Below are 26,968 nucleotides of genomic sequence, written 5' to 3'. Positions count from 1 at the left end.
ATGAGAGAGATTAATATGTGATCCAATGCACTAGGCAGGGAACTGCCTAAGCTAGTCAATGGGAGATGCTGAGGACAGTGGTGTGTCTAAGATCTGCCTCTCTCATAGAGATTGGTGCCTTAGTCCAGGCAGCAGGGAGGCTCCTATTTCTGCTTAGTAATCCATGAATGGGAACCTGTCCCTGGAAGTCAGGTAGCTCAGGCACTTAAGTCATTTCTAACAGGAATGAATTAATCACCTACCTCGTTCCACACAAATATGTGGAAGTGAAGGAGGCTGCAACCACCTTATAACTTTTAGCTCAATAGATAAATATTTGAATATTTATAGGGCCAGAGACAGTGTGAGAGAGAATGAGTGTATTAGTCCAGTGGTTAGGGTGTCCACCTGGGAGGTGGGAGACCCAGGAGCCAGTCTCTCTGATACAGTGACTCTTTAATTATTTTTCCAAAGTGGAACAGCTTCAACGGAAGAGATTGAGGAAGCAAAATATCCCATAGCTCGATAGTTAAAGCAATCACCTGAAAGGCAGAGGACCCCTGATTATATCCTTTCTCCCCCTGTGGCAGAGGGGTAGAATTAAATCGGGAAGTCTCACACCCAAAATGAGTGCTCTACCCACTGAGCTACAAGTTAGCAGAGGGGTAAGAGCCCCATCTCCTGTGCCTCCTCCAGACAGATTCTGAATGGGAGCTGATTCAGTAGGCAGCCTCTGAACACACCTACCAGAGCAAGCTCTGCATGTGACTTGGGTGGGTGAATATCTATCTTCTCCTGGTTCATAGCTCACTCTGGTGCTTAGGTGGAAGATAGCATCTGGACAACTAGCAGGCAAAACAATGCGTATACCCAGAGGCTGAAACTTAGGCACTAAGGGGATTTTTGCACTGGAAATGTAGGCATCAGGTGTGTTTAGGTGACTAAAGGATTCAGTGGGAATTTTGTGAATTGCAAATAACCAATAACTGGAGTAAATCTTTGATTTAGGCACCTAAGTACCTTTGTGTATTGGTGCCAAAGTGTCTGATTTAAAACCTATTGAAAACTCCCATTAATTTAAATGGGTGTTGGATCAGGCCCATACTGGATAAGGACTGTCCAAGGTAAGTTGGTTCTATGATTATGTGAGATGTAGAGCAAGAAAATTGGAAATTCTTATACTGCAGGGACATATCTATACACAGTTGACTTTTGGACTCTTCCACAGTCAGGGGCATCTACTTCTGCAAGAAGGAAAGGCAACTGCCACAGATTCTCCTGGAGACTCTTTCAGTTGTTAATACTGTAGTTCTGTATTGTTTATGTCAGAGTCACTATTTGGTCTGTTTTAAGGCAAAATGTACCATTAGTCTGAACTATTTACGCACCTACTGAGTGTTGTACAATGGCTGAGAAGAACCCAATGACTTCTGAGAGGTGGCTGTTGGCATGGAGGGTAGATGCTTTGAAGTGGTTTTCTGTTTTTTAAGGGTTGTGGGCAGTGGTGTAGAGGTTTTTTTTTTCTTTTTTTCATTTTGGGGTATATGTTTACTATTCTTACTGAGGATGTAATATTGGTCTTGTATTCTGAGTTTATACCTTATAAACATGAAGAGAGATTTAAGGCAGACAACTACTTTATTGTACAGGCAATATTAATTTTGTTGGTAATGTGCATCTTCCTATCAAGTAACCCAGGAATGCCTGTAATTTTACCCCTTGGGGCTGCTTCCAAAAGCAGAGCATTGCTCTAAAGTGTTTTGGGTGGATTTGACAAAACTAGTCTCTCATTTTACAACTTGTTAGCTCTATTTATGGCATGAAATGGAACTTGGGTGATAAGGTGCAACCAGGAGGAAAATGTGGTTCCTGTGTTTGTAAATTGCTTTGGACAGAGCTGTTTGGGCATTTATGCAGCTTTGCTTCAAATTAAAGAGCTGTCTTCTTCAGTTAGAGATCATATCATTCATTGAACAAACAAATCATAGTATTTACAAATCATATAAAGAAGAATCGAAGCATCAAATATTTAAAAGCAACAAACAAATCTATCAATTTACAAGTAGGTATGTTTCTCTACAAGTCAATAAAAAAGATAGATTTTTTATATTGACATGCTGTGTGATTTTGCATAGCATAAGTCCATCTTAGCAGTCTGACTTAAAAAACAGAAAATGGCTCTCTGCATCATAGAATGTAGTAGGAAATAATTAAGTGTTTTACTGGTAACCTATAGCCGGTGTGCCTTTTGGGCCAGAAAATTTTCGGAAAACTTAACAGTGCTGACAAAGATGATGAGTCCATGATAATTATATCATTGCACTATAAAGACCTAATTTCCTAATTGCAGGAAGAGCTCACAACAATAAGAGCAGCTGTTTTAAATGTCAGGTTACAAAGTGAGTCTTGGACTACATCTTGGAGATAAAAAAATCTTACTTCACAGAAGGTCAACAACATATGCAAGGGCTTAGCTGCTGCTGTTCCAGGAAAGAACCAGAATTTCTATCTTCCTTCACACTAGAAGCAGACTCCTTGCAGAATTTACTGTAGGGATGGAAGACAATACTTCCGCTTTAGCAGGAGATGCTTTTAAAGCTTAGCTATTTTAGTGGAAAGCGTCAAGTTTGTATTTGTGGCTGCCCAAGTATTCTTCATAAGTGCATTAAACAAGACATGAAAGCCGTTACTTCATTAAAAGTTTCCTAATGCAGAAAAAGGAGAAGTTTCCCAAAAGACATGACTCAGGCAGTATGGTTTAAGTAGTTTATTTATATTTCTGCATTGATAGGCAGAACTTCTTGTAACTGTTCTCTGAACCCTTCCCAATTTTCAACATCCTTTTTTGAAATGTGGGCACCAGAAATGCACAGGATATTCCAGCAGAGGTCTCACCAATTCTGGATGTAGCAGTAATACCATCAACTCAATATTCTCCTGGTTATATGTCCATTGGTTGTGGTAGCCATCTACAGGGAGCTCATGTTGAGCTGTTTTCTTCTCCTTTTTAGAGTCACTGCAGATGTACAGTAGAGTCTCATTTTCAGAATGTTTGCTGCTAACTGGTTTCTGCTTCTGCCTTTTATTTACAAGATATCAATTACTGACTCAATATTTCCAGACTTTTTTAGTCACAAAAAACTCTGCATTTAACACAAAAATCAAAATTCTGGAATGTCTAAAAGTATATTTATGTTGCCAGCAGTTCTACAGTTACTTTTGGATAGGAATTACATCAAAGACACTCACACGCTCTTCTTCTATGGGTTTCTTTATCAGCGGTAGTAATAATGGTTTTATTTATTTTTTGTTTTGTTTTGCAGAGTTATCTTTGAAACATAAGTAACATTTCAGAGAGGTTCCCAATAGTTACCATTATGGTTAAGAATATCAATAGGTAGCTAATTAAAGCTATGAAGCTACCAAGGTCAGAAAATAGTTGTTAACTTTTTAATTAATGGTGTCTCAAAAAAGTTAAGGAAAGGTTTAAATGAAACATGAATTAGAATATTTTAACAGAAGTATTTTATTTTGCTGGTAGAGGCTGGGAACCAGAACTTCTAATGCTTATTCCAGAAGAAATTTTAAAAAAAAATTGCAATTTTTATGCTTTTGAGCATATAGACAGTTCTAGGAATTTGACATATGTCTGTGAGGCCTGCAGGTTAATCTTATATTTAATGCAATGGAAAAATGATGCTACTAAGAAAAAAGTTAGACCTGGCTAAGGAAAAAAAACCTGAATTGTAAAGGGTTTCAATTACCCAGGATTTAAGTTATTAGAAACAGAAAAGATTACCAAATGTGCAGATTCAAACAGATTTGGAATATAAGCTTCATCTTATATCATATAATTGATTAGCAAATTTGAAAAGTGAGACTATTACTAGAATGCCATGTGCTGAACTAAAAGGGACCAAATAGAGAAATATATGGAAAAACCAGAAAAGATTTAGAGAAGACATCTTCACATACTATAGAGATAGGGACCATAAAAATACCAAGGTAGATAGATGGATAGCCATATGTCTGGGATTAGGAACATAAAATAATAATAATAATAATAATAATACAGAAATTGCTATATTGTGTAAAGCCAAAGGTCCATCTAGTTCAGTAGCTTGTTTCTGACATCAGCCAATAACAGGTACTTTAGAAGAAGGTATAAAAACCCAGAATGGACGATTTTGCTATCACATGTCTATGAGGGAAGTTTCGTCCTGACTCCTGTAATAAAGTGATTCATGTTCTGAGCACAGAACTTCATATTCCTTATAAATAATTTTCTTTGCTATTACCATTGCATTTATTATTCATATAGATGTTTGATCCTACATTGAATCCTAGTAAGCTATTTGCCTCAATGCTGTCCTGTGACAGTGATTTCTACAAATTGTCAGAAAAGAGAAAAAAAAAATTGTATCAATTTTAAATCTGTTGCTTTTTAATTTCATTCGATGTCCCCAAGTGTTTTATTATAAGAAAAGGTAAATAGGCACCCCTGACTGACTTCCATACCATTCATTATTTCATATACCTTTCTGTCATCACCTTGTTTATTTCCTCTATAAAAGAAAGAGTCATAATCTTTTTAATCTTTCATCTCGCTCTGTCTAATAACTTTTTATCCATCTCTACACCTTTTCTAGAGCTGCAAGAAGATCCAGCATTGGCCCTCTTCTGAACACTGGCATAGGAGGCATGTCGATAGTATGGTTGGAAGATTGAAGCATAGCAGAACTTCCGTCTCTCAGCCACAAATAGAAGAGAACAAATGCACTTAAAACCATCTTTTCTGCCTCATCTTCCTACAACAATGTAGCAACAAAGAATTGGACCCCAAAATTGTAATCAACATGCCAGTAATACTAGAGCAGCATTCTGACAACATAGTTTCCCTTGTCCTGACCAAACAAATCTTTCACAGCTTACATATCCTTAATCCAGGTCCTTATTTCAGCAGGTTCCAACCAACTTCTGCTTCATTTCATATATACTCATATTGGGTCTTTCCAGGGCCTGATACCAGGCTAATGGAGTTCTTCCCAATTACTTCAATGGTTGCTGGATCAGACTTCAGGTCCAAAGTGTTTTGTTAGGCTGTACACCCTTTCCTAAATTCTGTAAGAAAACCAAAATTAAAAATGAAAATGATAAAAGGAATTTTAGAACTCAGTCCAGTGACTGTGCGTATATTCTACTTCTTGTTGTAATGGTTGCCCACAGTTGAAAAAAAGTCACAAGGGTGCCGCATTACAACGTGTTTTGAGTGTCATCAGTAAAGTGTCATGCAAATCTCACATCCAGACTTCTTGAATGATGCAGAGATGACTGCAATTGCCTATAAAATGTCATCCATGAACATCAATGAAATTCTCTTACCAAGGACCCAATGCACCTTGGAATTAGATGGAAAAATCAAAGATAAAAACACCTGATTCTCAATGGGTGTAATTGAATGTACCTCTGTAGTCAATGGGACAGATTCACCTTTGTCCTGCATGTGTGTAGACATTAACATGAGTGCAAAGTGGGTGTGAAACTATCATTCCAATTTTGTTGAATTTTTGTTCATGAAAGAGTAAATAGGGATGCCTGATTCATCTTCTCTATACCATTCTTCAGTTGTTTATAACTCTTTTGTGCCTCTACTCTCAAACCTAACCTAAGCAACAGATTTAGGTGCATAATCCAAGACATCCACTGTATGGAACCATTCCACCATCCAAGAGGCTGAAGTCCAGAAAAAGCTTTGCCTCTGAAAATTCATTATCTCCAAAATACAAGTCGAAGGCTACAGGGTAACAAAATAGCAAGAAATGCCAGTGGTCTTGGAGAACCTATTTCCTTCAGAATAAAACCCCACAGTTGCTGACCTCAGACAGAAACACTGGTGTATTCTAAACTGAGAGAGAAGTGAGGTAGCAAATATCTGTGACAATATGACCAAGTGGATACTGAGGAACTACCCCAAATGTGAACATGGAAAACCTACGCAAATATTTAAACACTGCCTGAAGCAGTGCATCCATCAATATTCTGTACTCCCGAGGAACTATTTCAGATAAGTGATGACACCAGGTCCTGGTTATTATTCAGAGCAACAAGCTATAATGATGATCTAAGTACAATAGAAGTAAGAAAAGAAGGTGGCAGATGTCAGGGAGTGTAATGACAGAAGGATCGTTGGTGGAGAAATAAGACAGAGCAGCAGAGAATCCTGTGGCACCTTATAGACTAACAAACGTTTTGGAGCGTGAGCTTTCGTAGGTGAATACCCACTTTGTCAGACGTCACCCACGGAAGCTCACGCTCCAAAACATCTGTTAGTCTATAAGGTGCCACAGGATTCTCTGCTGCTTTTACAGATCCAGACTAACACGGCTACCCCTCTGATACAAGACAGAGAGAGAAATTTAATTAGGTAACAGGTATATGACAAAAGAAGGGGCCAGAAAGATAAGAATAGGAGGAGCAAATGTAGCAGAGAGAAAGAGACAGAGAAACAGAAAAGGGCAAGAGACTAGAACTGGTTGACAAATATGAATATTTGTTCCCTTTTCTCGCTGGGGAATTTTGAAATACAATATTTTTCAACCAATTCTAGAAGAGACAATGCAACATGGGACAGAGAAACAAAATGGAAAACAGAAAAAAGGTCAAATATAGAAGAGAGAATAAGACAAAAGGAGATACTGCTTTGCAAATAAAAGGGAAGAAGTTACCAAAGAGATATAATAAAAATTAATAATTTAATAAATGAAGGACTGAGATTTTATGAGATTCCACACAAAATGTCATATGAATGAGTAGAATGTATTAGAGATGTAGGGAGAGAAACAGAAGAAGAGAAAAGGTAAGAAAATACTAACTACTTAAATGTTAGTGAATTATATCAGATATCATCTGTTTAAACATTTTGTTGCATTTTCCCAGCAGATGTGTCATGGATTGAGAACTGGTTAAAAGACAGGGAACAAAGGGTAGGAATTAATGATAAAGTCTCAGAATGGAGAGGGGTAACGAGTGGTGTTCCCCAGGAATCAGTCCTAGGACCAATCCTATTCAATTTATTCATAAATGATCTGGAGAAACGTAAATATGAGTGGCAAAGTTTGCAATGATACTAAAGCTACTCAGGAAGTTAAACCAAGAGTTGTGAAGGAACTTACAAAAGATCTACAAATAAAGTGATTGGGGCACAAAATGTGCAAATGAAGTTTAATGTGGATAATGTAAAGTAATGCACATTGGAAAAAATAACCCAACTATAACATACAATACGCATGGGGGCTAATAGCTCAACGAGTCAGGAAAAAGATCTTGGCGTCATTGCGGATAGTGCTGAGAATGTCACGCAGAGCACGAGGCGATCAAAAAATGACCAGGATGTTAGGAATCATAAAAGGGTAGAGAATAAGAGCTGAGATAGATACTTATTCCCTTATATAAATCCATGGTATGCAACATCCGAATATGTTACAGATGTGGTCTCCTCACCTAAAAGATATTTAACTAGAAAAGGTTCAGAAAAGGCAACAAAATTGATTAGGGGTTTGGAGCGTGCCCATACAGAAGAGATAAAGAGCTAGCCTCTTCAGTTGGGAAAGAGCGAGGACTAAGGGGGGTTGAGATAGAGGTATACAAAATCATGAGTGGGAGGAGAAATTGATAAAAGGAAAAGTTATTTACTTATTCCCATAATACAAGAACTACGGGTCTCCAAATGAAATTAATAGGTAGCAGGTTTAAAATAAATAAAAGGAAGTTCTTCATCAGACAGCGCACAGTCAACTTGTGGAACTCCTTACCTGAAGAGGTTGTGAAGGCTGGGACTATAACAATGTTTAAAAGGGAACTGGATAAATTCATGGTGGCTAAGTCCATAAATGGCTATTAGCCAGGAAGGGTAAAGAATGGTGTCCCTAGCCTCTGTTCATCAGAGGCTGGAGATGGATGGCAAGAGAGAGATCACTTGATCATTGCCTGTTAGCTTCAATCCCTCTGGGGCACTGGCATTGGCCACTGTCGGTAGATAGATACTGGGCTAGATGGACCTTTGGTCTGACCTGGTACAGCCATTCTTATGTTCTTATGGGATAGATCATCTTCAACAGAGCTATGACAATTTACACCAGTTGAGGATCTTCCCTAGATGTCTACATTGGAGGAAAAGGGATAGGATGGCTATTATGAATACTTACTTTGTATTGATGGTTATCTGGAACAAAGAAAGGAAAAAACAATTTAAGATTCACTCACTCACAAATACTCACCCCCTAGATGAAAGCCTAGTGTTTCCTCTTCAGATCCACCATTTATTTGAAGAACTATCTCTTGAAGAAAACAATATTGTGGGTCTCAGCACAAGCAGTCAAACACAATTACTCCTGTATGTGAGGAAGATAGCTGAAGTTTAAAAATCCCAATCTTCCTCTTTAAATGAACCACTGATGTTTGAGAAGCCCCTAGCTGAAAAATCAAGTCCATTCCCTCCAACAGACCCACCCGGATCTATGCATAATCTAGGAGAACTGTAAAGATTGAGGACAACCTATTTAATATAGGGGCAAACTCTGCTTCCACCAGCAATTGAACAATCAGGGAGCAATCTCAGCGTGCAGAATTGCATAGTGCTTTCCTCTTCTTTACCCCCTTCCATGAGATTGCCAAGTGGAAGTGGTGATCAGACCCAGAATTTAGCCTACAGTGTGTCTTATATAACACTTCTATCCAGTCTATTTGTTTTTATGCATTCTGATCAGGGCCGGCTCCAGGGGTTTTGCTGCCCCAAATGGCCAAAAAAAACAAACAAACTGTGATCATGATCTGCGGCAATTCAGCGGGAGGTCCTTTGCTCCAAGCAGGAGCAAGGGACCCTCCACTGAATTGCCTCCTAATACTTGAAAGTGCTGCTCCGGAGTGGCTGCCCCAAGCACCTGCTTGATATTCTGGTGCCTGGAGCCAGCCCTGATTCTGGTACTGAAACAAACTTTCTCTTCTTTCTTATGAACTATTTATTCTTCTAAAAAATGAGATTGTTTCTGTACATATTGTTTAAAATATTTTCAATTCCACAAAGATAAAAGGTAATTTTTCACTTCTACACAATGCTATGCTTGTACGCGTTTAAGTGTACATACAGTGGTGTATGGAATGATGCTATTTTTTAAAGCATAGAATACTGTATTAGCTAAGAAACAACAAGTTAGAATAGGAATAACACAGTGCTACATTATTCTAGGGTCACTCTGACCTTTCATTTTATCACTCTTGAATACAGTTATGAAGGCAAGACTATTCATTCTTGTAAAGGATATTAAATTATGAAATAATTAAATAACAAAAGAAAAAAAGGTTGACTGAGGATCATACAGAGAGAGTTTTACTGACTTGCAAGAGACTGCCAATCTGTATGTAAATGAATGCATATTTGGATTTATTCACTAAAATTCTGGAAAGAACAGGCATAAAAGGCAGGACTCCTATTAGACCTACACAACTGTCATTCTATTGCCATGAAGGATTTTCAGGAGAATTTATAATTAAGACTAGTTTCTATATCTACTGAGAGCTTTTTCAGAATACATTGAAGGAGTTTCAGATAGATTTAATTCTTGTAACAGTGACAGGCAGAAACCCAGAAGAGATTGGTGGGACAGGGAAGAGCAACCTGATTTTCAGAATCTTTAAAAATATACATTTTCTTGTTTCCAGCTGTTAACATTTCTCTTACTTTAATGCAAATCATTCTAAGAGACAGAGAAAGACAACATTTTGGGTACACTTTATAGGACAGAGAATGGGCATTTATGTATTTCATTAAAATGTGCATTTCAAATATGTTGCATCACATATAAAAACTAAAGAAAAAGTACATTGTTTAGTAAATTAGAAAGGCTAAGGCACAAAGTGAGATTAAATTAGCTAGAGACATAAAGGGTAACAAGAAAACTTTCTACAAATACATTAGCAGCAAGAGGAAGACCCAGGAGAAGGTAGGTCCATTACTCAGTGAGGGGATGGAGGGGGAAATAATAACAGAAAATGTGGAAATGGCTGAAATGCTCAATGACATTTTTGTTTCATTTTTCACCAAAAAGGTAAGTAGTGATTGGACATCTGACATAGTGAACACCAATCAGATAGGATCTGAGACTAAAATAGGGAAAGAACAAGTTAAAAATTACTTAGACAAGTTAGAGGTTTTCAAGTTGGCAGGGCCTGATGAAATAAACCCTAAAATACTCAAGAAGTTGACTGAGCAGATATCTGAATCATTAATGATTATCCTTGAAAACTCATGGAAGATGGGAGAGATTCCAGAGGATTGGAAAGAGACAAATATAGTGCCAGTCTATAAAAGAGGGAATAAGGACAACTCAGGAAATTACATACCAGTCATCTTAACCCAGGAAGATAATGGAGCAAATAATCAAGCAATCAATTTGCAACACCTAGAAGATGACAAGTGATAGTTAACATGGATTTGTCAAGAACAAATTATGTCAAACCAACCTAATAGCTTTCTTTGACAGAGTAACAAGCCTTGTGGATATGGGGGAAGCAGTGGATGTGGCAATCTATCTTGACTTTAGTAAGGCTTTTGATACTGTTACGCATTACCATCTCATAAACAAACTAGAGAAATGTAGGCTAGATGGAGCTTCTATTAGGTGGGTGTATACCTGGCTTGAAATCTGTTCCCAGAGAGTATTTTTCAGTGGATCACTGTCAAGCTGTAAGGGCATACTGAGTGGGGTCCATGGGGATCAGTACTGGTTCTGGTTCTGTTCAATATCTTCATCAATTATTTAGATAATGACATAGAGAGTAAACATACAGTTTGTGGATGATACCAAGGTGTACGGGATTGCAAGTGCTTTGGAGCATAGGATTAAAATTCAAAGTCATCTGGATAAATTGGAGAAATGGTCTCAAGTGAATAGGATGATGACAATTTAATAAGGACAAAATACTCCACTTTGGAAGGAACAATCAATTACACATATACAAAATAGGAAATGACTGCCTAAAAAGGGCTCCTGCAGAAAGGTATCTGGGTGTTATAGTGGATGACAAACTAACTGTGAATCAACAATATAACACTGTTGCAAAAAGAGTGAACATCATTCTTGGATATATCAGCAAGAGTGTTGTCAGCAAGATATGAGAAGTAAATCTTCCACTCTACTCCACACTGAGAAGGCCTCAGTTGCAGTATTGTGTCCAGTTCTGGGTGCTACCTTTCAGGAAAGATATGGACAAATTGGAGAAAGTCCAGGGGAGAGCAACCAAAATGATTAAATATATAGAAAACTTGACATGAATTTTTTTTTGTATGTTTAGTCTGGAGAAAGGAAGACTGAGAGGGACAGAATAACATTTTTAAGTACCATATATAAAAAGTTGTTACCAGGAGGAGAGTGAAAAATTGTTCTCCTCAACTTCTGAGGATAGGAGAAGAAGCAATAGACTTTAATTGCAACAAGAGAGGTTTAGGATGAGCAGCCTGGAAGAGAGATAGCTCAGTGGTTTGAGCATTAGCCTATTAAACCCAAGGTTGTAAGCTGAATCCTTGAGGGGGCCATCTAGGGCAAAATCGGTAGTTGGTCCTGGTAGTGAAGACAGGGGGTTCGACTTGGTGAACTTTCAGGATCCCTTCTGGTTTTATAAGATAGGTATATCTCCATATATTATTAGGAAAAACTTACTATTGGAGTAGTTGAGCACTGTAATAAATTTCCTGGCGAGGCTGTGGAATCTCTGTTATTGGAGGCTTTTAAGAACAGGTGAGACAAACACCTGTCAGGAATGGTCTAGATAATACTTAATCCTGCCATTAGTGCAGGGGAGTGAATTAGATGATTTATTGAAGGCCCTTCCAATCCTACACTTCTATGACATTATGAGAACTATACACTAAAACTATCTGCTTCATCTTTCCCATTGATATTTTTCTAGCTAATGCTAATGTAAACTCCTTTTTCTCTTTCACTGATGACAGTTCATGAGGAATATAGTAAAGGGTTGATTATTATATGTTAAATCCTTTCTAAGTAAAAAATCATCATAATTAAAAGTACTACAGCTTGGAGCCTCAGTCTAGCAAAACCCATGCTTAACTTTAAAAATGTAAATAGTGCCATTGACTAACCATGCTCTTAAAGAGCTTTGCTAGGTTAAACTGCTTTGCTGTACCAGGACCACGCAAATCATTATCTTCAAAGAGAGAAGGATCAGACCCTTATTGATGAAAAAATAAAACATAAGACTAATTTTTAATTTAAATAAAAGGCTTCAGAGCTGAATTCTTCTGGATGGAGTAGGTTAAGACTGTAAAATGGAAAGAATCCTCTTGACTACAACGGGGTTTGTGTCAGGCAAATAATTCTTTAGGACCTCAAGGGGAGATTTTCAAAGGCACAAATGACAGCTAGATGCCTGACTCCCATTGCGGTGGCAGTGGGACAGCTAGCTGCCATTGTGCCTTTGAAAATCCCCCCCCCCCCATAGTTATTTTGGGGCTGCTCTGGACTAATATTATAGATGAAGTACAGAGTGTCAGTTCAGGAGCCTAGGTCACATTCACAATTTGGAATAATCTCAATGTGCAATCTTGGGCAAGGAATTAAACCTCTATGCCTCATTTACACCATATGTATAAGGGAGGCTAAAGTGTTTACTTGCCTTTACAAAGTGCTCTAAGATACATGGATGAAAAATACTATCTGATGTAACATCCGAAGTATTAATTGTTTTCAGACAAATGGCCACATGTTTTCTTCATACTAAACATGGAAGCCTGTCCTTGTTTCAGACATCCTTATGAAAACAAGTAAAAGAAAGAAAAGACTCCAGGACTTGTCTGTATTAGAAAAATATAACATAACATAGAAATGGCTATACAGGATCAGAGCAATTGTCAATCTACCTCAGTATCCTGTCCTGTAGCAGTGGCCAATGCCAGGTGCTTCAGAGGGAATGAATAGAGCAAAGTAATTATCAAATTATGCATTCCCTGTTGTCTATTCCTAGCATTTGGCAGTCAGCGACCTATGATCTAGGCTGTGTAGGGACACCTAGAGCATGGGGTTGCATCCCTGACTATCTTGGCTAATAGACGTAGATGGACTTATCCTCCATGAACTTATCTAATTCTTTTTGAAATCCAGTTATAATTATGGCCTTCACAAGATTTGCATTTTATGAAGAAGTACTTTTTGTTTTGTTTTTTTAAACTTCTTGCCTTTTTATTTCATTGAGTGACCTCTTATTCTTTTGCTACATGAAGGAGTAAATAACACTTCCTTATTTACTTTCTCCACATCTGTCACAGTTTTATAGACCACTATTATGTCCCCTCTCAGTAGACTCTTCTCCAAGATGAGAAGGCCGAGTCTTTTAATCTCTTCTCATATGGAAGCTGTACCATATCCCTAAGCATTTTTGTTGCCCTTCTCTGTACTTTTTCCAATTCTAATATATCTTTTTTGAAATGGGATGACCAGAACTCCACACAGTATTCTAGGTGTAGGCATACCATTGATTAATATATTAGCATTATGATATCTTTTCTTATTATCTATTCCTTTCCTAGTGGTTCCTAACATTCTGTTCACTTTTTTGACTGCTGTTGCACACTGAGTGGATGTTTTTGGAGAACTATCCACAGTGACTCCAAGATCTCTTTCTTGAGTGGAAAGAGCTAATTTAGACCCATCATTTTGTATGTATAGTTGAGATTATGCTTTGCAATGTGAATTACTTTACATTTATCAACACTGAATTTCATCTGCCATTTTGTTACCCAGTCACCCAGTTTTGTGAGATCCTTTTGTAACTCTTTGCAGTCTTCTTTGGACTTAACTGTCTTGTATAATTTTGTAGCATCTGCAAATTTTGTCTCTTCTCTGTTTACCCCTTTTTCTGATCATTTATGATCATGTTTAAACATGGCTGAGAGCTAGAGGAGTTAAATGGGACAACACTGACCGAAACTTTGTGGCCAGCATAGACAAGTTGTGTCCAGCATACCATGATAGTTAATCATGGTTAAGCCCTCTTGAGAACTATTCAAACTCTGTGAACCCTTCATTTTGTAATGTAGACATGTCCTTACAATTCAGTCAATATTTTAACCTCTTCTTCCATAATAAAAGATGTTTATGTTGAAAGCTCAGAGTTCTATTATCAACAGTTTATTCCCTTAAACATCAGCATTTATCTTCAGATGGGTGATTTGATTAACAAAACATGTCTGAATACGTACTGCAGACTTGTTCGAGAAAGAGACAGCACATAAGCATGACAGAGTGTGGTTATGGATTAATGGAATTAGAGTCCAGTTGTTATGAAACCAGGACAGATATTGCTCCTGCTTCTGACTCTGAAGTAAAGATGTGTGAAAAATCTCAAACTTCTGGGAAAACCAGCCAAGACTTTGGCGATTCATGAATAGTCAGAAATGACAGTGAGATGCCCCCTACCATTGCAGTGACAGTGGGATACTAGCAGCCATTTGGTCTTTAAAAATCTCTCCCTTAGTTACTTAGGGGCTTCTGTGGACTAGTACTATAAATTGAGTATGAAGTGGTAGTCAAGAAACCTAGGTACCTATTTTTTACCAAATGTGAATGGCATGATACAAGAATACTCCTCAACATACACTTATGGAGAAATACTGTAGAAGATGATAACCATTTTTAACCTTTCTATAGCAAAAAATATCACTGCCTATTAAATTTATAGGATTTCAGAGAGTTTTTTATAGAACATAATTGATTTAATCTTTGTTACATTTTATAAGAATTTTCTATAAGGGCAAAGAGGGGGTATTATTTTTAGAGTTTTGTTATTTTAGACATTCCCCACATTTTCCATCAAACAAGTGGAAAAGCAATTGGAATTACAAAATGTTTCTATTTTTGAAAAGTGAGCATTCATTAAGGATCGATTCCATCATCTTTACTAACATTTTATAGTACCTTACTCTGTAAATAGCTCCATTTGAAGTCAATATTCCTACTCATGGAATCATAGAAATGTAGGGTTGAAAGGGAGAGATCAGTTAGTGCAGCCCCCTGCACTGACACAGGACAAAGTAAACCTAGACGATCCCTGATAGATGTTTGTCTAATCTGTTGTAAAGCAATATCTTCTACCTTTTTTCTCTGCCTGTCCTACTTGAACATACTATATCCCTCTCTACTAATATTTCAGTCATGAGATTTATCCTGCCAAATCAGTGATTCCAATTAAGTCATCATTTAGCTTATATATTAATACTTTCCTGTCTTCCTGCCTATTTCCCTGACTGCTTGCATTAGCGTACAGACATATTAGATATTGAGCAGATTCCCCCACTTAGATCCCGCTTGTTGGTCCTGTGACCTACCCCAACACTGAGTCCTCTCTTAAGGTCATCTTTTTTTTTTTTTTTAATATATACCTTTGGTCACTTGCCTGCTTTGCACCTAGTTGGTGAGCTAGTGTGTGAATATGCTCTACTCCTTGGTAATGTGGACCCCATCTCTTCCCAGCAATCCTATGGTTGAGGAAGCCAAAGTCCTTCCATCAACATCATCTTTGCAGCCATGTATTCTTCTCCAGAATGAGTGTTTCCTTGCCTGAGACCTTATCTTTAAGTAGGAGGATAGATGAGAACACCACCTACCCCCCTGAACTCTTTACCCTCACTCCTAGAGTCCTGTAGTGACTGCTGATCTGCTCAGGACCATACAGGGTAGTATGATTAGTGCCCACATGGATGAACAGCATAGTCCAGTGGTCAGAAGTCTGGATGATGCTCAGCAACCTTTTTGGTAACGTCTCAGCAGCAGACTCCAGGCAGGCAGCATGATTCTAAAGATGTCATGTCAGATTGCCAGATGGATGCCCCTATCCATCTCAGAAGGGTGTCCTGAACCACCACTACCCTTCACCTCCTCCTCTTGTCTGTGGCAGCAATAAGCCTCCCAGCCTTGGGGGCAGGTAGGTCCTCCTTTTCAGCCATTGGAGTCTGCTCCTCCCCTCATGCGGTAAGGCACTACTCAACATAAGCAATGGGACGAATTTGGCCCTTAAGTAACAGAGTTTTGATTTTTCTATTGCTTCCATAAATGTTGAGAAAAATTCCATTACTTTCACCTCCTCTCAACCTTCCCACCCCAAGAAAAAACCCCTCCAATCAAAAATAATGTGTTCCACATATCTTAGAGAAGAAAATGATGCAGCTAGCGCACCACATCTTGCCAGTGGCTTTAAATTGTTCTCTTGCTGTTTCTGCTTGGTGGTCCCTTGCATATCACTCTGGGCTCGATTGTGTTTTCCCTTCCTGTCCAGAATACAGCTTTGGTCATAGGACTGCTGCCTCAAAAGTAGATCAGTATGCCAAGATCTCCATGTAAAAAGTTGCATACCAGGAGCTATTGCCAGTACTCAAAAACAAGATGTATTGGTCATACCCAGGAACTATGCTACATATTCTCAAGTATTGTCTAATGGCATCTTATCTATTAACTAACTATCTACATGTATAGTGAGAGAGAGCTCTCACAAACCAGTCCTGTAACACAGGAATTATATGAAAGACACAACTCCTTTCCTGCTCTCCCATTTTATTGAGGCTATTGATGGAAATTTGTGATTGGTCCATATACTTCCTCAGTCCTGCCCAACTGTACCACCACTCGATTGGAGGGGAAAAGGGCAGAACAAAGCTTCCACCCACTTCGTGTCACTTCCTGTCTACGCCATACATCCTGCTTGGCTGTGGAATGAGGGGAGGAAGTACCATGTGCCTCCCCTCAGTCAGGGGATGCTAAGAAGTGATATAAAAGGTTCTTCTTGCCTCTTACTACATGACCACATACCTTGGATCTTGACTAAGCCCTATACCTCTAACTTCCATATGGAAGGAAACACGTGAAACCATACTGACATTTTATCCCTTAATTGTTTTCTCTCTGTTCTTCTTTGCTTATTTTCTGCCATTTTCATGATGTTTGCATCAGGTTGAATATTAAGAAGCACAGGTTCCTGTCAACATCCTCAAAACTCCTTTCCAAAAGAATAAGAAAAATAAAATGTCTCATTTTCATTATAATGTTAAAGAAAAAAAAGGAAACTACAGCTACAGTAAAAACAGTCATTTCTTTACCTGCCACCAATTTTGATAATTTTTTTCAAATATCTCTGAATTTTGTAAGTCCTTTTTTTACCCACTCCAATAATAAAATAAAAGATTAATTAGAATTAGATGAATGGAGGAAGAATGGCTTGTGTTTCTTCAATGTGCCTGAAAGAGAAAGGGGGGAAATAAAACAGCATTCAAACAATCTAATCTGACAAAGCTCTTCATGAGTCACCGATCTCTCTTATTCCCTTCTGTTATTTCCCTCTCCTTTCACATGTGATGTAGCATGCTGTGCTTTCCACATAACACGCAACACATTTAAGCATCTTTAACCATGTGTCTCCCCAATTTTGTTTTGTATTGTTTTGTTTGGGGTTGGATTGGACATTAGTAACCCCTCCCCCACAGTCTTTTATTTTCCTTTTAATGTGTAAGGGACCAGGGCATACCAGTCACAGCTGAGTTTGGTCCTGCACATCTGGGATGGTATTCACTGAGCAGGAGTCAAAGGTATCACATGAGCCCCATTCAGTAAGCAAGATTTTGGGTCAGAGTTAAGCCAGGGTTGAAAATCAGATGTAGTGCCAGGAGACAGGAGGCAAGAGTCAGTATCAGAGCCAGTCTGAGACCAGAAGACAAGGCAAAGTCTGGAGTCACAACAGGCCAAAGTCTGTGTAGTTGTCTAGACAACCTCCTGGGGCAACCCCTGGGGTTAAATATGGCACTTGACCAATCAGAAGGCCTCAGAGTACTGTCACTCTGGTCCGCTTGGGTGGTAATTCCTGCAGCACCTATTCTCTACAGTGCTTCCTGGATGTAGATCAGTGTGGCACTGTAAGAGCATTAGTCATCCCAGGCTCTGCAGACCTATGTTCTAGCCCACAGACTCTCACATAAGGCTCTGAGAGTGAAATGTAAACATTTCTCACAGTTTTAGCTCATTGGAAGCTGTACTACTTACCTTCTGCTTACCCAGGGACTACATTAAAGGTACAGTGTCTGCTTAAAACTAATGGCCCACATTGTTTCCTACATAACAGAACCTTGAAAGGATACAAACCAAGCAGATCACCAGCAGAGTCATTGCCTCTGTGGCTTCAATCCTTCCCTGCCCCTGGAAATGATAATACCCCATCACAAGTATTGGGATCTACAGCTCAGTATTGGTGGGTGAGTGGGTGGGTGAGAAGTTGGATAGGAATGAGATGGGCAAGGCTGAGTTAGGATTTGCGTTAGTGCTCTCCCTCCGTGCTGTGGAATTCCCAGTTCAGGATGTTCCTGGGAAATATATGGTGAGGAAGGAATGGCAGCATGAGGCCATTGATGTGTACCACCAGAACTCTGGAAAAGGCCTGGCAGAGCCAGAGTGAGATGTGCAGGGATTGCTGATAGCCCTAGCCAGATCTCTGGGGATCTACAAGCATTAGAGGGCTGAATACTCTTTGTTATGGAAGGATTAAAAGCATGCCCTCCACTACTGTGAGAAGAACCTCTGAGTTTCTGCTCCTTCACACAGGATTTCTTAAACAAAACACTAAAAATACTTTAGGTGATAAAATAGAGAGAATCTCAGCAAGCTAAGGTAGTGCATTTATTTTAACCATCAGATGCCATGTCTGGATTCATCTCCAGTGTAGCAGTGAGCTGCATGTACAGTATGTGGATGATTTGATCAAGTTAATAAGTATGGCTTCCACATACACTTATGGTTGTATCTGTGCTGGGCTTTAGCCTTTTATCTAGCAGGTGAGAAGGAAGGAACATGTCAACTAAGCAGAATATGGAGAACAGAGTCTGGAGTTAAGAATATTAATTGCATACGAGATTATGCCAATTTAGTGCTCACCAACTGAACGAATACGTGCATGCTGATAGACCCACATGGGATTTACTGCCACCTTTAGTAAAATGTTTGCTATAATCTAGTATTGAAAGACTCTGGCCATGTGCATTTACCAGCTGGATTCTCAGTATGTCCAGCTGGGCTTGGTGCCACTAAGCCCTGCGTTTGGTAAAGCCCTGCGTTTGTCTCTAAATAAACAGTGACAGCAGGAGAGATGTAGTTTACAGGAAAGAATGTATTAACTATTTATTGACTAATATGTGCATAGAATATATTAGAAGAAACTATGAACTTTTAGAGATTAATAAAATGGCACAGATCATGATTTTCAAGAATGGATACCTAAACTTAGTTACTTCAAGTGATCCATAACGTTTAGTTAAGCATGCTCCACTGCTGAAAGGTACAAGGTACCAGACTAAGCCAGGATGACAAAAAGAAAAAAAATAGCTATAGACGTACAAATGAAAAGCCCAGAAATATTTAGATGAGAGAAGATAAATGCGTCCTCCCTCCATCAAATCTACACCCCCTGTATATTACAAATATATACTTTATAATATACAGAATGTACCCCAGTGTCCACACTTCACACACTGTTGTAATGATCTTTGTACAAAGTATGTCTTGAAAAGTATAATCTGAAAATTCATAATTTACTGGTCAATACTGTCATGATAAAATATGTGCAGCAACATTGTGAAGTTATAAAATTCCACTGTATGGTGATCTTAGCACATGTTCCAAACTGAGGTTGGCAAATAGGTCTATCACCAGCAAAGGTAGCCTTTTATTTTATGTAAAGTGAATTTGGTAATCTGGTATTACACCACCTTGGGTTCGGTTCTGGTGGCTACAGTTTCAAGCTTAACAGAGTGAAAATCACCACTGCTACTTTCTTCAGATTTAGAGTCTCTAGGAACACATAAAGAACAAGGATAGTGACCACACATACATTTACAACTATAAGGTCTAGTCTGTTTTACAAGTTTTATTAAAATTACAATTAAAGTTATGATTTCCTAAGCATATATACATTACATGAACACAAGTTACAAATATATTTATACTTACATCTTCCCAGATAGGGTTAGGGTTTGATGGGTCTCTTATGTAGAGGGATGGTTCCTGTGGGAGTTTCCAATAGGGAGCTCAATTTTCTTAATCTCAGCACCCTCATTTTATCATGTGATTCTGACTATACCTTATTAGCATTTCTGCACATAATAGACTCTGCGGTTAGGGCATGTGTTAGAAAAATATGACTACTTGGTATCTTGTAAGCAAAACATTACTTTTACTGTTATTTTTTTTATTATTATTATTTTTTGCAATATCACCCATTGGTACAACTTTTTCATTCTTTGATCACTTAATTATGTTAAACATTTCTTAACTCTATGGCCTAGTATGGCTAAACTAAAATCTTGCTGACTTTAGCCTGTAGGCCTGGCATTTCAACTCTACTTATTTAGATAGTTAATACATAATTATGCTTTCTAACTACTAATCAGTCTTCTATAATTCTACAATTTAACTTTATTTAGCATACAATGATTATATATAATATAACATGTTAGTTAATCATAATCACAAAATAAATGAACAATTAATTAAAATAATAGGCTACGCAGGAATGTGTGTTCTGCTTAATTTGCCTTTAAGCAGTAAATAGAACAGTGGTGGGCAAACCTTTTGGCCCAAGGGCCACATCTGGGAATAGAAATTGTATGGCGGGCCATGAATGCTCACAAAATTGGGGTTGGAGTGCAGGAGGGCTCAAGAGTGAGGCCAGAAATGAGGATGTGAGGCTGGGGCAGGGGAGTGGGGTATGCGGCAGAGTGAGGGCTCTGGCTTGGGGGTGAGAGCTCTAGGGATGAGGAGTCTGAGGTATAGAAGGGTACTCCAGGCTGGGACCAAGGGGTTCAGAGGGTGGGAGAGGGATCAGTGCTGGGGCAGGGGTGTGGAAAGGGGTGCAGATTCTGGCTGGGGGTAAGGGCTCTGGGATGGGGCTGGGGATGAGGGGTTTGGGGTTCAGGAGGTTGCTGTGGGCTGGGATCTAGGGGTTTGGAGGACAGGAGGGTGATCAGGGGTTGGGGAACGGGGAGAAGCTCGAGTGTGCAGGCTCTGAGCAGAGCTTACCTTGAGTGGCTCCCAAAAGCAGCGGCATGTCCCTTCTCTGTCTCCTACATGGAAGCACAGCTAGGTGGCTCTGCACACTGGCCCGTCCATAGGAACCGCCCTTGCATCTCCCATTGGCTGTGGTTCCCAGCCAATGGGAACTGTGGGGGTGGCGCTTGGGGTTGGGGGTAGCGTGAAGAGCAGAGGCCCCTGACTGCCCCTATGGGTAGGAGCTGGAGAGGGGCTATGCAGCTGCTTCCGACAGCCGCATGGAACAGCCCCTGACACTGCTCCCTGCCTGGAACGCTGGAGCACTGAAGCAGGGTAAGCCCTAGATCCTGCTCCCCAGCGGGAGCTCGAGAGACAGATTAAAATGGCTGATGGGCTGTAGTTTGCCCACCCTTGAAATAGAGTAATCGAGCAGGAAGGGGGGAAAAAAGCATCTCCAACAGGTGAGGAAAAGCAGAAGGGAACATCCTTTATTGTAGACTTTCTGTCTCCTGAATCTCAACTGGAAATGTTTTCCAAGAGGGGGACTGACACTGTAAAAGTGAGGAAACAATATCCCAGGTCACCCTCTCTTCTTTCTCTCTGTGTTTTTTGATTCACTGCACCAGAAGGGACAAAGGAAGCAGTCATTGAAGAAGAAGGCTCTGACCTAAGAAGTTTGATCAGTAATACTTCTGAGAGTGTGGCGAGAAAAACTTTGCTTTGAATTTAACAAAGTTTGTTAAATTAGGCACCAGTGGTATTTTATCTTTATTTTTCTTGTATCCATTTCTGACTTTTATGCCTCATTACTTGTACTCACTTCAAATCTCTCTCTTTGTAGTTAATAAACTTGGTTTGATGTTCTATCTAATCCATTGTATTTGAACTGACATTTTTGGAAAACTCCATTTGGGGTAAAAAGATGTGTGCATATAATTTCTATTAATAAAATAATGTACTTTATTTAAGCTTATTTGTCCAGGAAAGGGCTGGGCAGTACAGGACATACATGTCAGGGGAACATCTAAGACCAAGGGTACATTAGGGTCATACTGAAATATAACCAAGGCTGGTAAGAGCCAAGCTGTGACTGGCTGGATGCCCCACACACAAAGATGGAGGCTGTTTGTGAGCAGACCAGGCTGGCAGCAAAGCAATGTAAAGGGGACCCCAGGTTAGAAGGCCGGGGTGACACTGCTACTCATAAACCTAGACTGTACGCTGGTTATGTCACAACAGGCCTAACTTATTTTCTTTGACAAGGTTATGGGATAAAGTCTGAACACTATGTAGAATAGCTCCCCCAATATAGACTTTTATAGTTACAGAACTGTGTTCTGACAATGATTTTGTCAGCCTTCTTAATTTGAATTACAAATGTAGCTACAGTTATCATTATATTGATGGCACATATGTCTTTGCTATCATTTTAACGTCATGTTGCTTGAAAAAAGAATACCTCATTGGGGGGAGGTGCCTCAAACATTAAAATCTACCCAGTTAAGATTAAAAGAACAAGGAGTACTTGTGGCACCTTAGCAGACTTACACATTTATTTGGCCGTAAGTTTTCGTGGGCTAAATCCCACTTCATCGGGTGCATGCAGTGGAAAATACTGTAGGAAGATATATATACACAGAGAACATGAAAAAATGGGTGTTGCCATACCAGCTATAACGAGACTAATCAATTAAGGTGGGCTATTACCAGGAGGAGAAAAAAAAACTTTTGTAGTCATAATCGGGATGGCCCATTTCAAACAGTTGACAAGAAGGTGTGGGTAACAGTAGGGGAAAACTTAGCATGAGGAAATGTTTTTTACTTTGTGTAATGACCCATCCACTCCCAGTCTTTATTCAAGCCTAATTTAATGATATCCATTTTGCAAATTAATTCCAGTTCTGCAGTTTCTCATTGGAGACTGTTTTTGAAGTTTTTTTGTTGAAGAATTGCAGCTTTTTGGTTTGTAATTGAGTGACCAGGGAGGCTGAAGTGTTTTCTGACTTGTTTTTGAATGTTGTAATTCTTGACATCTGATTTGTGTACATTTTTATTCTTTTGCGTAGAGACTGTCCAGTATGGCCAATGTACAGAGCAGAGGGGCATTGCTGGCATGTGATGGCATATATCACATTGGCAGATGTGCAGGTAAACAAGCCTCTGATGATCTGGCTGATGTGATTAGGTTTTATGATGCTGTCCTTTGAATAGATATGTTTAGATTGCTGCTCTTATTATAAATATTATCACAGTTTAAACAAAAACCAAGTAGGGAATGTTAAGAGAATCACAAACCATCCAAATTATTACTACAATGGTTCCATGTATGACACTGGAGTTAAGCCTGTCAGTAGTTCCTTTCTAATCCCCCATTTTTTTAGGAGTTTTATAACTTGTCCTTAAAAATTTGTTCCAGAAGCAAATAGTTTTAGTACAATATATTTGATATTATTCAATCAATTCATTTTTAGGACCTGTTCCTACAAATATACATGCGAGTAAAGTGCAAGATCAGTTGTATAGTTACAATTTTTTTTAAATGACAACTTTTAGAAACAAATGTTCATTTTGTGCATAATTGGTCAAAATCTGTTTTGCTTTCAAAATTGGATTTGAACAGATTACCTTACGATAGAGCAGGTCAAAACCCAGATACAATGTCCACAATTGTTCCCCCAATTTTTATTTGTTGCAATTAAAAAAACTGAAAAAAATCATCAGAATTTTGACTTCTTAAACGTTTTTGTGATTACTGTGATAAAATCTTATCAAGCAAAAGTATTGTCAAGCTTATTCAATGTTAGGCCTGAAACTTCCAGAAGCCTCAGAGGTCAAGCATAGTAACCAAAGCAAGTGTAGCAAGTTCAGACAAGGAAATTTGATCGACTTGTGGTCAGCTGCAAAAAGCAGACTTTGCAAAATTAGATACGGACTTGTGGTCAAGGTGTAAAGCAGCCAAATACTTCTTTGGGCTGTTTTCAAATGTTTTGTGTCTGACCCATTAACCACAATTAGGACAATTGGCTCTACTGGGAAAATATGAACTGTGCGCTTGTGCATAGATCATAGTTTCAAAATAACCACAACTGCCACGGTAAACATTTGGCCTAACCTGATTTGTTGACATGCTTCAAAACATGGCGGAGAGATGAGATAAGATGTATAACCTCGGGTGGGTTCCAGCAGCTCCCATTGTCCCAAAGCAGCAATCCATGGCCAGTGAGAGCAGCGATCAGCTGGTCATGCGGACAGGGCAGGTAAGCACTCCGGCCCAGCCCAATAGGGGCTTTTCCTGCATAAGCAGCAACCCCTGTTTAAGAAACCATGGAATAGCTGACCTTGGGTCTGGGTTCCTGTGTTTGTAAGTTTCTTGCTGGAATCTGCTTTGCTGATAAGTAGAAATTATTATTTCCTTGCTTTTGTTAAGGAAACCACAGCCCATTAGAAGTTACTATGAGTGCTTTGTTTTGAATTATATATAAAAAAAGTTTAGTTAGTGTGTGTACTTTGAAGAAGCTTGGAAAAAGTTCAAGAGGATTTCTACGAGCTAGGAGACTGATACCTAACTCCTCACAACTACAAGAAACGCTGGCCACCAAAATCCTGCTGCTGAATCACTCAATACCACCTCAAACTTTGTTAACTACACTTATCTGGGGTCCTTCAAAACTATTACTAGGTTTTGATGTGCGCTTTGTACTCTTTAAAACGAGGATTTTGGGGTGGAAGCATTCTTGTATGTACCAATCATTTATCAGATGGAAGTGCTGTGTCCCTCACTGATCTATTTCCTGACACCAACTGGAAAACAGAGACTTGTTACCACAGATTTGGGTTCAGATAACCCCAGGTAATACTGTTTATGTGATGTAAAATTGTGAGGGAAAAGGTCACAAGAAAATTCCTCCAAATCAGAAGCTATGATTAAATGCCTTTAGTGTTAATTTGTGAATATCTCTTGGTTCACTGAATTGACCTCTTTTTCCGGCACAAAACAAGGTCAAAGTCTTAGTGAAGGAAATATTCAAAGTTTAGAATGCTGTATAATTAGATTCTTGAAAAATCACCAAGAAGATCCATTTATTTCTTTTTTTCTGGACATTCTTTACAAGATATTCACAGTTAAAATGGAACATTGCATGGTATTTATCTCAAAGTAAATTCAAGTCAGTTTCCTCTGCTGAAAATCTTTTACTTAAATCTTAGATTGTGAGCAGTTTCACTCACAGAATGACTTTGTGTTATTTGTTTGGATGGTGAATGTCATGGGATCTTGATCCCTGGTTGGGGTCATTAGTGATACTACTGTATAAATAGTGATTTTCACTTTTGATAACTTTTCAAACTACACAAAGGCAAGGCAAATCTGCCCTTCTTTCATAAAAATAATCAAATCCCTATCACCCTTGCGAAAGTGCCAAGTGTGTATCATAGCTATGTGAACCCCTCTATGAGAAGAAATTGGCCTCAGATTTGTTAATTTCACTTTGCCCATGAAACTGATTGAATGGCTCTACATTTTTTTCCAAATGAATAATAGCAAAGAAAATGTACAGCTAAGCACATCATTCCATCTTTTACTCAACACCAGTGACTTTTCAGTTTGCAATCCAAGTTAAGGATGGAAAGACAACTTTTGCATTAAATTCCCAGCACTTTGCATTATTATAGCCTTAATATTACAGAAACTCTTTTTTTAACATGTGAATTTAAACTTGCATTTGGATGGGGCAAGCTGTGAAGCTGGTTCATTCTTGTGGAATAGAGAATTAGAAAATATTCCTTCTGACAGTTTCAGAGCAGCAACTCTCTCTCTCTCTCTGTCTCTCTCACACGCACACAGACACCAGAGGTGAAAGTAAGCCGGTACGGGCTGGTACAGAGGACCAGTAAGAAAAGGAGACTGGCTGAGGGAGGGAGAAGCCTGCCTCCTGCATAAGAATAGTTTAAACTCAGCTGTTCCCTGAGTAGTTCAGCCCTCAGGGTTAGGAGTGGTTTCTGCATCCTTGTTAATTTCACTTATAGTAGCTGAGGGGAATGGGGAAGGTGTGTTTGACCATGGCAGGGGCAGTCCTTGACAGACCCTGGGATGAGGGGATCTTGTCTCCAATACTAATATACACAACAAATACAAGCATTAGGCTGCACAGCTTAAATCTGGAGCTAATAAAAGCAGGTGGAAGGGGAAAACTCACTGTCACATTGGTTTCTCCTCTCCTCCCTCCCCTTCCTCTAGCCAGGCTGCAGACAAGGTTCTGTATTCCTCCTGCCCCACCCCCAGCAGGGGTTTTCCTCTAGGTTCTAGCTTGCAGTAGGGAGACTGACTGAGATGCCTGCTGCTGCTGCCTGCATAAGAACAGTGTGTGACGATGGCAGAGGCAGTTCTTTTCTGCCCCCGGGATGAGGGGATCTTCTATACACAAAAACCACACTCAAAATCAGGAACCATTTCTAAGTTCAAATCTATCCCATTCTCTCCCCAGCAGACGATCATGGTTGTGATGTCCAAACTGCTTTCAGATCCTCTTTGAAATGTTACTGAACCACGCAAGGAACAGCTGAATTTAAATTGTTCTTATGCAGGAGGCAGGCTTCTTCCTTCCTTAGCCAGTCTCCCTGCTCCCTGCTGTAAGCTAGGGGAAAGCCCCTGCAGCTGCTGCTCAGTGCCAGGCAAGGAGAAAGCACGGAGCCTAGTGTCCACAGCCTGGCTGGAGGAGGAGAGAAGACACAGAGAAAAATGTGACAGTGAGTTTTCACTTTTTCAGGTTTATTCCAATAGTAAAGTTTTATTACGGACAGTACTGGTAGTAGTAATAGTAGCTTTATTTTCTCTATCCATGTCATGCAATGGGAGGGATCCATGAAGTACGTAGGAGAGGTGGGTTGCTTGTGATTGG

Source organism: Chelonoidis abingdonii, chromosome 1 (assembly GCF_003597395.2).
Source record: "Chelonoidis abingdonii isolate Lonesome George chromosome 1, CheloAbing_2.0, whole genome shotgun sequence".
Lineage (NCBI taxonomy): Eukaryota > Metazoa > Chordata > Testudines > Testudinidae > Chelonoidis > Chelonoidis abingdonii.
Note: the sequence above shows the minus strand (reverse complement) of the source record.